Source organism: Poecilia formosa, unplaced genomic scaffold, assembly GCF_000485575.1.
Source record: "Poecilia formosa unplaced genomic scaffold, Poecilia_formosa-5.1.2 Scaffold32, whole genome shotgun sequence".
Lineage (NCBI taxonomy): Eukaryota > Metazoa > Chordata > Actinopteri > Cyprinodontiformes > Poeciliidae > Poecilia > Poecilia formosa.
In genome coordinates this window covers 1,520,183-1,533,230 of record NW_006799971.1, presented here as the reverse complement: position 1 = coordinate 1,533,230, position 13,048 = coordinate 1,520,183, and the positions used below count along the sequence as shown (strand labels likewise).

The window sequence follows — 13,048 nt, the reverse complement described above, 5'->3', positions numbered from 1 at the left end:
TTTTATTTTAGTTTTTATGTTAGCACTACTTTTAGTTTTTCCATGCTTTGGTTAATATTTAGGTTCAGTTTGAAAGGCTAATGATGAAGAATATTATATCTACAACTTCAGTATGTTGTAGTTTTACAAACACGTGACATAGGTCCAGATAGTTATAGATTTTCCTCATTAATTAGTGTTTTTATTTGTTTCAGTTAACGAAAATGTTTCCTCAATTTCAGTTTTTGTTGGTTTTAGTTAAATTTAATAACCTTGGTCTGATGTAATTCCTAGGAGGATGCAGGTTGAGTTGAAAATATTCTACTATAAACTAATGCAGGAGAGTTTTATTTTGTTAAAGTGATGCCATGAGTGAACCGCATTGTTAATTTTTCGAATGAAGCCGGAAAATTAGTTCTGAACAATGTGACATGGTATTTGATACACAAATATATCAAGCTTTATTGTTATGTCTTTGTTCTGGGTCGTTTACTGAAGCCAAATAATCTCTTCTAGGATTTTCCCAGTAAAATCCGAGACGCATATTATGCGTCTTATTTACACATTATATGATGTAAATAAGATGCATGAGAAGGGCAACTGTTGCAAAAAACAACAGTGGAGTCAAGATGTAAGAAATGATCACTTATTGGGGACAAAAAATGTCATTTTATTTTAAACAGATTACATTAATTTTGATAAACCTTCATGCTTTGAAGATGAATTTTTAAGATAAATACAACAATGTTTTGGGTCTAAGGGTATCAATGTATCAAACATTTTGAAAGTACATGTGGTAAAATAAATTTATTTTATAATTATAGTTATGGACTGCATTTGTAATTTGTATTTTCTTTTAAAATTTCTTCTAAATATATAAATACTTTGAAATAATATTAATGATGATAATAATATTAATCATGCTGTTAGACTGCATGATTATAGCCGAGCCCCGTCTTTGACTCTGGCCTGCACATTCGCCACAACTCAGCAGAAACATGACTAAATCATGTCAGCTTTATTTGTCAAAGAATATTTTGTTAGAAATATTATTTAGAAATAAATACATCAAACTTCCTCTAAAAGCCGTTTTATGTAAGAGAAACGTCCTGAGGCAATTCACATTAAACAGCTGAATCTTTAAAGAAAACTTTGCTTTTAACAACTTATTTTAATGTACATTTGATTTTTAGTTGTCTGCTTATTATTCTGCTTTTAAGCTAAGTTGTTGCTTCAATATTTAACAAAAGCTACAGGCCTGTTAGCATTGACCTTGTACAAAAGGATGTTTTTTCGTTTTTGTTGCATACTTACCACTGCGTTAATGTGGGAGATGGAGGAGTGGATCTGGTCCACTAATACGGCGCTGAGTGCTGCAATCACGGCCATGACAATGTCAACGTTTACCAAAGCTCTTAGCCAGGTGTGTCTGCAGACACCAGGACTGCTTTTACTTATTAGCTTAGTAGAGACGAGGATGGATGTTTTTTTTGTTTGTTTGTTTTGTTTGTTTTTTTTAACAGGGGCAGAAGAGGAAATGGCGTGATTTTAAAATCGGCACAAACAACAAGACCAGCGGGAGGGAGGGAGGGAGGGAGGGAGGACGTAGCCGCAGCCAACTAAATTCACACATCAGGCAAAGTGGTGCACAAAAAGCTGAGGCTGAACGTATGGATCCTGGTTGGTTGACACACAAAGGCTCTAAAAGTCATCAGATTTTAGGTCATGCTGCCCCCTATTGGTCACAGAAATATTCTGAGCTTTTGCGCCTGAGAACAAAATGTGTTTGCAACAAATGTGGTTCAGAATAAAGGATTAGAAAAGAGAAAGGAAACCACAGCATGAGCATTTACAGGAAAACAAAACTTTTTCTTACCTTCATGTTCCCGTCCAACCGGAAGAAAGGAGACATAGAAAAAAAATAAGAGAAAGATTTCAGTTATTAAAAGGTCTTTTTTTTTTCTTTTTTACAGTTTACAGTACGATTCAATTGACTTTTTAAAGGCTGAATTACAGATTATCAGAAATCTCTTTTAGGAGTTTTTAAAGGACCAGTTTTATGTATTTTAGTGCCATTTTATAGCACAGTCAAGTAACCAAGCTACCTTCAGGTCACTTGTCTCTTATCCGCCAGTTTTTTATACATACTTTGTTACCTTTTGTTTATAATCACTTAAACGCTGTAGTTTAAAATTAGCCTAATAAAAATGCATTAAGACTTTTTGTAAACTTCTGTTCGGAAGCAACTCCAGCTCCTGTTCTTGGTCTGACTCATCTGAACGAGTCATACAATGAGTCATGTTTCATTGAGTGTTTTTATCATTTGAGCAAATCAAGGCTGCTCCTCTGTCTCCTGGAGAAGACGTCCAGAATGACTCAGCCATTTTTTGTTACGGCAACAATGTCTGCTAGAATCGCTCCAGAATTCCTGCATCTCTGCAGGAACCCCGGAGCAGACGGCTTCTCTCTCTGCTACAGACGGGACAGATGGTCCGCTGCGGTCGGAACCACCTGGAGCTAAACCTGCCCAGGACACACCGTCTCCCCTCATCACCCCCAACAACTCTGGGCCCACTGTGCATCACTGCTGGTTTGTCATAAGTAGGAATTTATTATTTCTTTTAAGTATCTAAGCTGATGCTGCTTTAGTTAAAATGCCAGTTATGCAGTGTCTGCAATTCTAGGCGCCACGTTGAATCCCAGCCATTAAAACTAAGTTTAAGTCTTAGTTTATTTCCATCTTGGAATGCAGCCTATAAATGGACTTACAACTAAATGTTGATTAATGGTTAGTTTGATTAAAATTAGTTCCAATCTATTAAATTATTAACATCCGGTTAGACCTTCTTTCAGTGCTGTAGTTTGGCCACTATCCAGAATAGGGCACCACTGGTCATGTTTAAGTGGAGACAGTGAATACAGAAATAAATATGGCGAGGTCATACCAGAACGAGAAAGAGAAACTGTACAAACAGAGTTTGCTGTGGGATGAAAAGTAGCAATTTATCCGGTTATCTTTGGAAATATAAACACTCGACAAGCTCCTTATGTTTCACCTTAATAAGAGCTCATTCAGTCAAGCTGCATGACAGAACTTCTCGTTCATAAATTACTGATAGGCTACAAAGTTGAGAAAGTGATGACAGAGAAGCAAAAGTGTTAAATCTGGAAAATTGTAACATGGTAGAAAAAAATATGATGCTTATAAGCAAGGTTGATTTTGAGGGCGGGTGTAAATTAAATCACTTCATGTCCAAGTTTAACAATGTGAGAAAACCAACATTTTCTGTTTATCAAGTCAATATTTGATAAAGCTGACAAAATGAAGTTAACATTTTTTATTTTTTACATTCAGCATATGAAAAATGTATTACTTTATGTTATGGAAAGACGGTTGGCGAGAGAAATGTTGGTGGCATCAACTAAGACTCTTTCACTCTTTGGTTCCCTGACAGCAGTGTCGGGTCTTGCCACTGTGCCTCATAACTGCTTAAAAATACACAAGTGTGAATAAAAAGGTTAAGGTGACACCATAAGTTTGGCAGGATTTCAGATATTTAAAACAAAAACACATCAATAGTTGTTGATATTGACCGATATCAATAATGGTTTCATACTTCACAGAATAGTATGAAGCCCTATATTGTGATTAGTTTTTCAGTCATATCATCCAGCCCTACACATATTCGTTTGTTTCAACTTTTGTTCAGAAAAAGTATCACGTATTACTAAATGTCAGTTGTACTTGAAATGTGTATGAAACCGTCAAGTTTTAAAATCCAATGTTCTAATGTGGTTCCAGTGAGGTGGAGAGGGATTTCCTGCCAACATTTTATCCCCCTCCAAACAAACATATAGAAAAAAGACATCAGGAGCCAAATTTCAAAAGTAATATAAAACACGTTGGCAGTGCCAAAAAAAAAGAGAGATGACTTTCATTTCTGAACCAGCAGCTAATCCTCTGCCAGTCAGGAAGCATTTGTCCTGTTTGAGCCAACAGAGGGCGAGCTAAAGGGAGCCACATCACCCGCTGCCCGAGACGCATGCAGGAAACGTTTCTTTAATAATAAATAGGGACAAGGAAGCGTGATTTAACTTTGAATTGTCAGGAATGTCCTCACAGAATAATGTGAAAACTAGAGTGAATAAGCACGAGTTAAATATTTCTACTGTAAATGTTTGTGCTTTTTTGAAACATCGGTGAAATCTGAGTGTTATTAATACTGTTTACCTCGGCAACCATGGTGAAACGTTCTCCAAGCCTTTCTGTGTTGCAGCTGGGACGTGATAAGCCTTCATCTGTTGGACCATATAGTATTTCATTGGTGCTACCTGTACCGACGTGGCTCCTCGTTTCTGACAGATGGATATTTTTGGTCTGAACGCCGTCGCCACCGTCAGACATGGAGGCAGATTACTCCACAGCCAAGGTCATTATGAAGATGAGAACTTGCACATCATGAACGTTGGGGCCTAAATTACTACTTGCACCATCCAGGCTGATAAAGAACCAGGTCGGACGGAGAGAATGTGGCCGACAGCTGAAAACAAGTTACAGTTTATCCCAGATTATTTTACCCTCATCTCGAGCAACTTTCTTATTTATCTTAATCCATAAACATATTATTATGAAGAATTTCACCAAAAAATTCTTCATTTTTTGAAGAATTCTTTTTTCAAAAAAAAGTTGTTTTTTTTTTTCTTTTTTTTCTGGTAAATAAACTTACCATGGTAAAATGGTAAATTTTGCCATTTAAATAAATTTAAATAATAATGAAATCATATTTCTTACATATTGGTCAAAGCAGCTTTTGCAAACCATTGTTGACAAAGTAAGTCTGATCAAATGGTTTCTTTTACACTTCAACCATTTGAAAGAAAACATTTTGTTGCAGTTTATTTTTACATGTTTGACCAACATAGTCAACCTATTGTTTTTGTCAATGTCAGATCATTTTCAACTGGCTCTTCTACTCCTAATTGAACTTACTGGACAAATTAAAGTTGTTTTTAGATGTTTGACCAAGCTTGTGAAGCTATTGGTGTATTTTAGTGTGCTGTTCAGCTGTAGAGTTGGCAAATAAATTTGTAATTCAGTACATTTATGTCTGTGTTTAAATTTTTTTTTTTTTTTTTTTTAAAGTCAATCCAGAGCTGTTTTTCTGTATTGGATTGGTATTGGTTGATGCCTAACTTCAGATCGATATTGGTACCGGAAGTGAAAAAAGTGGATAGGCGCACCACTACCTCAGTCAAGATTATTTAGCTTAAAATTAAACAAATGTTAGTGTACCTTTAAACTGAAGGTAAAGCCATATTTAAGGTCTGTGACCGATGGAAGAAGCCTCTTCCTCCCTCCTGGGAGCTATCAGAGCCTCCAGGCAGCCTGCAGCAGCTGAGGCAATGACGACATCCAGTATTCACTGCATGTAAAACACCGTATAACACTATAACAATAATGTGTACCATCAAATCATATTTTAACCAGACTTCAGTTCAAAAAAAAAGTGTCAGCTCGGCCATTATGAGCTGCTTGATGCTGGAATCAGAATAATCAGGACATGAGGAGGAAAATAAACCAGGAGGATGTAAGCGCCTTGACTGATCCTCTACCTCAGCCTGTGCTCCTCCTGGCAACCTGCAGATTAAACACAACTGCTCGGGCGAACCCGGGTCTGGGCCGCCAGTCGACCGGATCCGTGCGCCTCCCCGGAATGGAGCAGCTTCTCAGAATAGCCAATGGCAGATGCCTCTGCTCTGGGTTATTTGCAGCCCAAGGGCAAAGAATCTGCCATCCTGCAGCGCAGCGCTTCTGCTGCTGCTCCACCACAGACCGTTAGCTAAGAACTAAATCTTTAAAATGGCAGAATTATGTATTTTCCAGGCACACAGTGCCGTTTTATAGCACATTCACACAACTATGTTATCTTCAGCTGTTATAGAAATGCTCTATCAAATATGACTTAAAAGATATGACTTTGTCATTCAACAAGAGGACCTTGAAATTGGTCCTCTTGTCTCTTCAAGAAACTGCTGCTCTTTCTGAAACTCTGCCTTCAGGAAGTCATCCCAACATGGCTCCTCTATTAACCCCTAAAAATGTTTTTATCAGCTCCTATAACAAGCTCAATAAAGGATTTCTCAAACATCCATGAAAGAATCAAAGCAACAGTCCAGGTAAGTTTTTGACAAGGGAATAACATTACACAAAAGTGGCCCTTTAAAAAACATGCTGCACAATGATACTCCAACAACTTCCTGTCATCTTCTTCATGGTTTGTGACATGTTGATCATGTGTCTCGTGTGATATGAAAAAAGTGTTTCCATTAAAGTTATGCAAGATAAAAAAAAATTTGATGCAGCCAAAAAAAACATCATTCTATCACCAAAGCTTTTTATCAACAAGGTTTTTGTTTAAATAATAAAATATTTAAAGCAAATAAAAAGTGGCTGGCTTTAGAAAGGAGTTCTAGATCATTTTTTTCATACAGTTTCAGAATATTTCATCTCTTCAATCATCCTTTATCTGCAAAGGAAAGATGCTGAAGCTTAAAGTCAGCTTAAACTTTCAGTAATGAAGAGGATGCTCCATGTCTATTATTTCTAATCATTGCTGACATCTCCATCATGTACTTTATGCATGTTTGAAACATGTTAATATGAACTTCTCACATCAAGCAGTTCATCTGATCTAAACTCTTCACAGCTTCATCCAGACTTCCTTCCAGTGCGTTGCAATGTCTTGCATCACATACGGAAGTCGGGGAAGAAAGAATAAAAACTTGGAAAGACTAATTAGCTTTTCACTCCGTCATACTCATCATTATGCATCAGGCTATATGTAAACTAAAACTAGCCTTTTAACTAGAACTAGTTAAAAGGCCTGGTTGTTTGTGGAGCAGCAGGATGCCTGCAGGCCAGCTTTGGTTTCTGTACACTCGGGTCCACAGAGAGCGCCAACGGTAAACACAGCTGCTCCTTCATGCCACACTGCTTAATAAACACGTCTGCAGATTAAAAACTCTGAACCAGGCAGAAACAGCAGCGAGACTGAAAACTTTCACAAGTGCACCTATAAGGTTAACTATAGTAATCGGGGCATGTTAACAGGCTCATGTTGATGCTTTATACTGTATTTTTTGATCAATGGCGGTGCAAAATTTACAAATATATGGTAAATAAGTATAAAACATAACATCATTTTGGAAGTTATCCAGTAAATACTATAAATGGTAACTAAATGGAATTCATATGTAGCTTCTTAAAGGGGCAGCATTATCTATTTTCCAGCCACATAGTGGCATTTTATAGCACAATCAAGAAACTATGTTACTTTCAGTTGTTATAAAATGTTGAATATTTATCAAATAGGACATAATGTGCTCTTTGAGGTGGTAACTCAAAAGTTTGGAAACTGCAGCTTTGAGGAAGAGCTACGTCTGGAACGCAGAGGTAGGTCCACCCAGGTGTTTTGCACAGCTGAATGGTTGCCACGGGAGATTGAAGGATTTCTGAAACATGCATGAAAGAATCAAGGCAACACTCCAAGTATGCTTTTGATGAGGGAATAACATAATAATATGTTTTAATGATTAAAAAAGTAAATTTTACATAATACTGCCCCTTTAAGGAATTGATTCATCAGATCATCTGACTCCAGGTCCACGTCCAGGTTTGTGTCGTAATATGATGTTACAGCTGGCATGATACAACATACACCAGAGTGTCCACAATGCTTGGACACCACATTTTTTATGGTTTTTCCATAAAACCACTAACTTTGTGTATGTACTACATCTATTTTTTCACTCCATGCTGTTTTTTTTATTTTATTTTATTTTAAGCAGTTATGAGGCTCAGTGGCAAAACCCCCTGAAACTGCTGCTGCGCACCAGTCTGACTCTCCTCGCGAAGCTTTTCACTCCAGTTTGTGACTCGATTGTTGACCACAGTACAATATAACATGGACCGTGTAAAACGGTGCTGTGATGTGGGTAACCCTCCACTGGCTTCTAGGTCAAAATAGGTGATGAGATTAATCTGCATGATGTAATACCATGCAAAACTTTTTAGATAAACATTTATAGCGTCTTTTTTTACATTCAAAGTCTATGCAGAGGCACATTGTGTCATGATCCGTGTTTTTCTGTTTAGTTATTTTGGGATTTTCTGTGTTTAGTCCTGTTTCCCTGAGTCTCTGTGTTGTCCTGTCAGCCCTTGATTGTTCCCAGGTGTGTCTCGTTCCCTTGATTACCCCTGTGTATTTAAGTCCACCTGCTGTCTCTGTCTCTTGTCGGGTCCTTGTCAAACATATGTCATAGGTCATTTGTCTGCCTGCAAACAAATGCAAAGTCCTGTGTTGGTTTAGCTCTCTTTTTCAGTCCTTAGGTTTTCAGTTGCTACCGGTAATTAGCTGTGTGCTAACTCTCTTGCGTGCTGCCTGTTCTGGACTGTTGAGCTTTCTTCATTAAATCCATCATCATCTTTATCACAATCTGGGTCTCTGCGTCTCTCCTCACCACCTCGCAACCACCACACCTGACACATCGAGGGCCATCATCTAGTAAGGTGCAATTTGAAGCATTTTGAGCGTTCAACGCTTTGGACATATAGGCCGTCCACTGAAAACAATGGCTAGAGCGATTTTGACCCTCCACATGCCTCCATACAGACCCTGAATGTAAACCAGACGCGCCTAATGTGTGAAGCACTGGGTGTAGAGCAAAATATTAAGCGTCTACATCGAACTTAGTAGTGTTGGACATGTTCTGAATACGCGTAACGCGTTTGGTGTGAACGCACCACTATGGAAAAGAAAACATTGCTCCTCATTCTGACAGGAGAAAAGAGGGAAAGACAGATGAAGCAAAATAAATGCCGATAAAGACCTGAAACCTGGGCGGAGCTTCAGTTTCCAGCAGAAGAACTCTTAATATGACACCAGAGCGACAGTGGGATGGGTTAAATCAAACCACATTGGTGTGAGAAATGCCCAGGTCAGAGGTCAGCAACTCCAGTCTGCTGCTCCAACGCAGCTGAATCAGATGGCTGAGTGACCTCCTTGGCCTGTCAGCCAGTTTGACCAAAGCCTGGTCATCAACCATCCATCTGATCCAGGTGGAGGTCTGGAGCTGCTGAACTCTCTCATGAAGGGAACTGGACACTGAGAGGAAGCGGCTAAAGAAAGCTCCAGCACACCCACAACACCTGCTCACATGGCAGATGCATTCTGCTGATGGCTCTAGATGCAGACATAGCTGCAGTGGGCACGTCCAGATTGCCTTACCCGACAGGCCTGCAGTTCAGGGAGCAGGGGCGTGTTAAAGTGGCAGTGCAGCTAAAACCTCCAGTCATTAAGGATCTATATCATGGCAGCCATTTCCTTCAACAGCTGGAGCTACATTCCTGTTTCCTGAAGTTCAGACATAGTGGGAATTCTCTCTGTAGCTCTTTAACCTGGAGAAGAGGACCTCTGTCTTAATGAACGGCTGGTTTGAATCATAAAATCCCAGTCTTAGATGACTTAACCTCAAATAAGATCACTTGAAAAAAGCTCCAGGATTTTAGATTATAGTTTAGCTAAAATAAAAGTTTAAGAATAAAAGTAACATATTTCTAAACCAAATGTGATGAATATAGAAGCTCTATGTTCATAAAAGCAAAAGTTTGAGAGTTTTTATAAATATATAAGTTTCTATTTGATGATGGACAGAATTTTAAACTGTTTGTTTGATGGGTCAGTAGGATGTCCAGAGTTTCCTCTACGTGTAACTGATTGTAGCGCACAGTCGTGGCTAAATAAAAGACGCCACAAACTTCAGAATTAATTTTTCTTGGACTTTTTTACATTAAAACAATGTAAAACATTTTACTTACATAGTCAATATTTGTTAACTTATACTACCCATAGTTAGAGTTTAAAATAAATTTAACTAACATGAAACATTAAAATGTACTTATTTCAAAAAAGCAACACCGCCAGCGCCTGCCTGTCTGGCTGTGAAGCTGGCTACTGTGCACTGCGCTGGAAAAACTAGAGACGACAGTCAGAAGGGAAAGTTGAATCCATTTTCAGTGCAAGCTTGTGAAAACTATCCAAATGTTAATGTCTGTTGCACTGAATGACAGTAGCATTGTTTATTAATATAGTTTGGTCTTCTTGCGTAATGTTTCAGATGCATTTTGAAGGCTCTGAAATTCTCTCCAACATCAGGGTTGATGTTGGAGAGTCAAAATACTTTCACCAGTATTTTGTAAAACTGGCAAAATACTTCTGGATATGTTTTGCTGTGTAAATACCACGAGTGGAAGACATGATTAGCAAACCATCAGAATAGCAGGAGTGTAAGCTAATAGCTGCTTTAAGCTGCACTCTGTTACTCTGAGTTTGTGTTTAATGACTGAAAGTTTGTTTTTTACCCCTGCCTTTTTAATGCCAAAAGACAAACAAATACATAAAAAGAAAAAGGAGAACTGCTGAAGTAAATACTTTGCATCAGAACTAATGAGGCACTGAAACGAAAGAACGAAGATTAAAACTGTGTTTTGGTATCAGCCATTTGTTCTCAAGATTTGATTTCAGGCTAATTTAGCTGCGACAGATTGACGACCTGTCCAGAGTGACCCCGCCTCTCGCCCGGAACGTTAGCTGGAGATAGGCACCAGCATCCCTCCCGACCCCACTAAGGGACAAGGAGGGAGGGAGGGAGGGAGGGATGGATGGATGGATGGATGGATGATTTAGTTAAATTATACCAGAGGGAGCCATTGGAAGTTCCCTGTGAAGCTATTTATTGACAGCTGCCACATACACCGCAGAGGCCACAGAGGAGACCAGGGCCAGGAACTCCATGAACCGCCATGGCTTAGTTTACCCCACAACGTGCACAGAGCAACTACTCTTACTTTGACTGGACTCCTGGTCATACAGCTGGGTTTGGTTCCAGTTGGTGACTACACTCAGTCTGCATGGCTGTTCTGTCATCAGAGTGAAACTCTGCCTGTTAACCAGCATTCACATGCTGACTAAAATAGAAAAGTTTGAGCTTGAGTTATGTTTGAATGTTTCATAAGGGTTAACTGGCTCCTCTGGGATCAGAAGTACAATTAATGGAGAAAGGGCATAGTAGGAAATGCACAAAAATAAAATAATTGTGTGAATAAACTGAATTACATGTGAAATTTCCCTCCATACTTAATGAAAATGAGTAACTGTCAGGAGAACTGAACTGATAAGTTGCATGAAGATGAACTGGACCGCTTACTGGTTGACCAGAAGGAAATGGAAACGGGTCAGGAGGACCAAAGGGCAGCATGGCGGCTAAGACATGGAGGAATCGATGCTTCCTCATTAGCTGCAATTACACTACAAAATGTATGCAAAGCTTTGTCAACATTCCGCTAATGTCGAAAAACAATTTCGCAATTGCTACATTTCCATGAAATAAGTTTGTTCACGTTTGTTCAAGTCATGAGAAAACTCACTGCGCAATGATTCTCCAACTAATTCCCGTCTTCTTCTTCCTGGTTTGCGCCAGTGGCAGTTTCCGGTTGTTGATCATGTAATAAGTGTTTCCACTGCAGTTTTGCAAAACAAGCCAATTTCAAGATAACCAAAACTTTTTTTTAAACCAAAAAAGTTTTTTTTAATCAACTATTTTTTTCCAAAACTGGCATGACTCCATTAAGCAAATTTATTTTCAAAATGTTAAATTGCGTAATTATATGGTACAGCGATACAAACAAACACATGGAAACAGCTTTTACTTTCTATGACTGTTGTGTGGACTTCAAGCCATTTTGATCCATGAAGCTACCAACCATCAGAGTAGTTTGTTCATCAGCAGGACTTTTGCTGAATAGTGAGAAGTTAATGGCAACTATGATTACCTTAGTTTTGTTCTGAACTTTCTACTTTCTCACAACGTTCCCGCCATTTATGGTAAGTCTAAGCATCTCAGCCCCATAGAAATTACTATGACTGCTTTGAACCTAATCTCAATCCCTTATAATTAGATTGTTCTTTTTTTTACCTAATATTTTCCACAGTTGTGTTCAAAGATTTGTGACAAATTAAAAAGTTATATTGATTGCCTACATGTTTGTTCTTGAAGAAGAAAAAATAAAACTAGGAATGGGGGTTTGTTTCATCCTCGAAGCAATTTTAGAGTTACACTAATGAGTTAGACTGCTCACATTATTTCACTGATAAAGCACACGGGGCGGGGGGGAATGTAGAGATCCTCCAGCAGCAGTAAACAAACTAGGACCTTAAAATGGAAACAGCAGCTCAGGTGTAAAGTTGCAACTCTCGATGTCTTTGACACATTCAGGACTTGAGACCTTAACATTAAATGGAAAAAAATTTTATAGCTAACCATAGATCTGTCTGGCAACTGAACCAATTTTATCAAATATGCAGTCAAGTGTTCTGAAATATGCAAATTGGTAGAATTAATATATATTTTCATATCACTCAGCATCACATGCAGTAGACGCGCACACAGAACCAGTTTTTACATCAGACGGCTGTCTTGTGACATCTCTACGAATCACTGTGCATTAATCTAGATGAACATTAAGCTGACTGAATTCAGTAGGAATGTTAAAGAAGACTAAAATAGGCCCTCGGCCCGGTCCTTTCTGCTACACTGTCGTCATCTGCTGGGGGCGGAGCCACAGAGAGCAAACCATAAATGGGAAACGGAAACAACGGACAAAAAGACAAATCAATGCCCTACCACATTCAGCACCATAATACAAATCAAGCTGCTGTTCACATCCTATTTATTTTTAAAATTATGAATTATGACTAGAACCTAAAATACTTTGGTAGTTTTGTGTCAAATTTAGCAAAAATGTTTGTCAGATAAGTATTTATCAATCTCTGTGAGCAAAAGAGGTAATTATTCTTTGCTAAGCTGTGGTCAAGAACAGAGAATGTGTTGAATAGACTTCAGTAGATCTCTGCAGTTATTCAGCAGATATTTGTAGCTATTCAGCAAATCAGTGGTTATTTAACAGTTATATGCAGTTATTCACCGTTATTCAGCAAACATCTGCAGTTGT

The 13,048-nt window shown here is 38.4% G+C and overlaps 1 protein-coding gene across 1 annotated transcript in view; it reads right to left on the bottom strand.

Moving 5' to 3' along the window:
- LOC103136412 (F-box/WD repeat-containing protein 7) overlaps positions 1–13,048 on the bottom strand; it is a 64,933-nt gene that overhangs the window by 51,305 nt on the left and 580 nt on the right. The gene's annotated exons all lie outside the window — the stretch shown is intronic.